At 35.2% G+C, this 4,920-nt stretch overlaps 1 pseudogene; it reads left to right on the forward strand.

Moving 5' to 3' along the window:
• The first annotated feature begins 3,726 nt into the window (after positions 1–3,726).
• LOC149690153 (putative fatty acid elongase 3 pseudogene) lies at positions 3,727–4,542 on the forward strand (annotated as a pseudogene).
• The last annotated feature ends 378 nt before the right edge of the window (positions 4,543–4,920 follow it).

Genomic DNA, 4,920 nt, shown 5'->3' on the forward strand with positions numbered 1-4,920 from the left:
AATTTTCTCGAACTATATGACTATACCAAAGCATGATCTCTTAAAAACCATGGTAAAAAACATGTTTGTCTTTGTTTAGTTTGTATAATCAACTCTAGACGTAAAATAATGTCCTATAAAATTCATGTAACTTATATAATACAAAAAGTACATCAATAAAAACCAAGTGTGTACTATACATTTAAAACTAGCAATCGCTTTTGACCCATTATATTACACATAGAAAAAAATTAGAGATAAGCTATTGAGGTTGTTGTGTATTGTGATGTTGCGCGGAGAGGATTCGATTTATTCTGAGGTTAAGGGGATTTCTCGTATTACAAGGAGCAATAATGTTTTATCGTTGTACCAAGAAGTGATATCTAGTTTATTAGGGATGCCCAAGTATTCGCGCGCCATAATCCCAGTCCCCCTTTCCAAATACAAGGGGGGGGGACGTAAAAGGAGACCGGACTATTACGCCTCTCCTCAGTCGGAAAATATGTCATTTCCGTCATTCGCGTCGCGCTGACGCAAGTTTTCAAGAACCAATGAGATGCTGGCTGTAATTTAGAGTCGGGTATTAACTCGGACCTACTATACGTTTGGACTGGAGATAAAGCTAGAAATGTGGCGAATTTATACCTTCTCCCTAGTAAACTAGATATCACTTCTTGTTTGTACTTTGAGTAAACCATGCAATATTCTCGTTGTTATCCTTTCTAACGGATTTTTTTTTTTTTGAAAAACCCAAATTTAAACATTAATTGCTGAGTAACATTTCTATACTCTTTGATTTCTTACTAATTATTTGACAATTTAAAAGTGAGCACATTCAACACGGGGTGACATTTGCTCATCACTGCCTCACCCAGAAATCGGATAAAGATACCTCTACGGATCAGCATTTTAACGAGGCCTCATAGGATGTATTTATGAACGTTTAGAAATATAGAATCTATATTTAAATCAATATTTCTTAGTCTATTTTAACATACTGTAAACTATTACTTGATCGATGGCTTGATGACCTGAACTTTCAAAGAGGTCAAGTCGATCGAAACCTTGCAGCCTCATTTTCAAGTACTTATCTCGTTACTTGGCTTTTTACCCCATTGTCCTTTTTTTCCCGCTTAACCACTAGAACGGTAAATATCATTATCTAACGTTTAAAGTAACGTTTTATTGAAAGATGGTGTATGTCCCGGGAAAAATGACAAAAAAAAGAAAGCTCTTTTTTTCCACTGCAAAAATCTTGCGCTGCTTGAATAGGGAGCTACATGTACACTTGGTGCTATGCTGAAAGGACAAACCTCCTACTATTTTTATGGGATAGACACTACTCTTCCAAAGAGGTTCTTAGGTTTAAATATCCTTTGGCTACGGATGAAAATAGCTAGAGTGAAGGACTAGGTGGAAAGCGAAAAGTGCAGTGCTGTCAATTAGCGTTAAAACAGTGCAAATATTGGTTTTTGTGGGTGTTCCATATTTTAAGGCCAAGTTATGTTTTAAAATGAATGGTAAGAAGTATGTGTTTCTAAATATCATCACGGTGTTGTTTAGAAGGAAAATTAAACTAATTTATATCGTTGAAAATGGGATAGAATAACATTTGATAGTTGTACACGCTGTACCTTCAACTTTACTAAAGGAAGTGCATATAATCTTCAAAATACCTACCCTTGATAGTGCTAAGGTACATGAAAATAATTGGGTTTAGTTGGCATACATGTGAATCGTAGTGTAACTGCTCATTACAAATTTATTAACGCATTACTCATACGCCAGCCTCTAAGCCATATGTACTGAGCAAACGTACTCTGTGTCTGGTAGCTGCGTGCTGTAGGTGTTTTAAACTTGGATTTTATCCCACTCTACCTTTATCTCCTTGCGACACGTACTCTCATTCGCATAGCTCACAAGTGCACCGAGCAATTTCGACGCAAAATTCATTTCTTAAACGTTGTATGCAATATGATAGTCTTGGCTACATTAAATGACTAGAAGTTATTGTTGTCAAGTCGTTCCTGCCCTTTTCTCTCACACATACTCTCCTGGGAAATTTCATCTGGTGGCTGGCTAGCTTGAGCCTCAGGTTCAAACTGAATTGTGCACCTGGATTTTCATAAATCCTGGACTAACACCTGCATCCTCCCTATCTGACTCAGACGAACAACTTAAGTTGATCGAAAAATCTGACAACCATCGAAAGGATTATCTGACTCATTACTAGAGTTTGAAGACATTTCAGGTTAATTAGAGAAAATTTCCGCAAAACTTAGTAAGTAGGTCTTTAACAAGTTTACGGTAAGTTCCGTGACCACCTAGATTAATTTTGTAAGAATCAATGCAGACGACGTATCATATGATAGTGGTGGTGGGAAATCTGGCCTGTCTCAGATGCTTTGACTACCAATCCCGAGCCCCAAGACTCCCGACCCAAATGCCCCCTAGTGAAAGACAAGTTGGGTAACCAAGATGAACCTCTCCGAATCCAGATGCGTCTATCTAGCCAATTAAAAGGTTTTTCTTAAAAACTTAAATAAATGTAATTGATATTAATTATTTTAATCGTCAGTAATTTACCTTAATTCGAGTCTAGTAGTTTTCAAGAAACATTATTCTTAAAATGATTTTAAATATAGCTATTGTTGACGTTTCACTTATAGAGAACACCTTTTTCACAATTTTTGTAAATTTAGGGTATATAACGCGATTCATTCACAGTAAATGATAAGAAAAGCCGCAATTGTGTCAGATTTTGGTAAAACCCTGCAATTGGGAGCTAGACGTTTCTCGTAACCCAGGACGATCGCCACGCACATTTTAACCCTTACGATGATAATAGAGTAGAACCCAACCCAATAGGCCTATTCCTTTCTGTGAATTGCGAACGCGTTTCGGATATTGCATATACGTTCGCTCCGATTCTGTATATTGATTTTTTTAATTAGAACTTATAGAAATGCCTAAGAAAAACAATATCGCAATACCGAATTTCATTGAATAAACTTATTTTGATGTTTTCGGTAAATGAAATTGAGGTCGAAAAGCCAAGATAAGTAATTTTTTAAAAAAATTTAAAGGGAATGAATTGTGTACCAGTAAAATAAGTTAATTCAATGGAATACGGTAATAGGACGTTGTTTCTCTCTTGTATCCAAAAAGGGAGAGGATAAAAAGCTAGTTGGCGAATTTTAGACCGAATATGACTATATATTGTATGATATTGCCGTTGTTTCTGTAGTTTCATAAAGACCCGCGGGTTGAAAGCTCACGTTTTAACTTATTGACCATTTACATCAATACAGGTTTTTTGCCTTGTCCATGTGTCTCCTCCGTTAAAATTATTTGTTTTTCTTAATCATGTTGAAGTTTTAACTACAAAAAATCAATATCTGTAACTTCAGTCAAGTGATAACCTAATTCATATCGATACTCTTAAGCCTTGCTTCTATCAAGAGAGTTTTTATTAATATTTTGAGACTTCAAATATTTCAATACAAGAAAAATCTCAAGAAAATATCACCATAGATTGTTTTAAGTATTACATACAATCACATACTACTAACACTTCCTGGAATGTTTGATTTGCAAAATACCTCTTTAAATAAACATGCATAATATATTTTTTAAAATAAATTCTTATAAATCTTTGAAAAGCAAGGAATATCTTCTTCAGATAAACATTTGAGCTAAAACCTCGGATTAGGTTCGTCGAGAGAAGCAGTAATTGCGATTGAAGAAATGTCTGCTCCAAGGTTAAATTACACTGGATATCCTCATTACTCATTCGTACACAAGTTTGAAACTGGAATAACTCAAGAATGGTTTCAACTGTGGTTCGAGAACAACTGGCATTATAGTCTTTACTTGGCTTTGGTTTACTTAACTTCCATATTCGGCTTGCAAAGATATATGAAGAACAGAAATCCCGTGAAAGTTCGAAAAGCGGTCATTGTATGGGACTTTTCACTGGCCGTGTTCAGTATTTGCGGTATGTTAAGAATGATTCCAGAGATAAACTACATCTTGAAAAACTTCGGGATGGAATTTTCCGTTTGTAATTCAACCATCAACTCGATAACTTTGTTTTGGAGTATGGCTTTCGTCTTGTCTAAAGCTCCCGAACTTTTGGATACCGTTTTCATCGTATTAAAGAAGCAGAAACTAACAACTCTACATTTGTCCCATCACGTTCTAACCATGGTTATATGTTGGGCATACTCGCAAAGTATGCCAGCAGTCGGACGCTGGTTTATAGCGATGAACTATAGCGTGCATTCGCTCATGTACAGTTATTTTACATTGAAAGCGGCTAAATTTAGTATACCGATCAAGTTTTCTATGATTATGACCACAGTTCAAATAGTACAAATGGTTGTAGGAATTTTGGCTAGTGCGTATAGTTTAAAGGCGAATATACAGGGACACGAATGTACCACTAGCACTAGTGAATCTCTATTAGGTATGGCGTTTGGAATATATTTAATGTATATGTTTATCAAATTCTTTCTGTATAGATATAAATTTTTTAAAACCGACCCTAAAAAGAAACAGTAATGAATTGTATAACTAAAACTGTATGTAAAGGTTTTCCGTTTTTAAGTTAATCTAGTCCATTTTTCGGTGAAGGAAAATTTGCAAATTATATCATATGTTTGGCCAGTTTTTGACATTGTCTTGAGGATATATTGAAACTTTTTTACGGAAATTTACGTCAATGCAACAAACTAGGGATTCAATCACTCGAAACTCTTACTGAGGGTTTCTAATCACGTGTTTATTGAAAAGAGTTTTTGTAAAATTAATGTAACAAAACGTTGCAGGCGATACATTGTAGAAATCCTAAAACTTTAATGCTGAATTTCTCACGATATCACGATAGAGTGTTATAGCAATTAAGATTTATTGTTTAAATCCGATGCGCTTCCGAATACG

This window comes from Phalangium opilio, unplaced genomic scaffold (assembly GCF_054372755.1).
Source record: "Phalangium opilio isolate 3A_F unplaced genomic scaffold, DU_Popi_V2 ptg000031l_1, whole genome shotgun sequence".
NCBI classification, from domain to species: Eukaryota; Metazoa; Arthropoda; class Arachnida; order Opiliones; family Phalangiidae; genus Phalangium; species Phalangium opilio.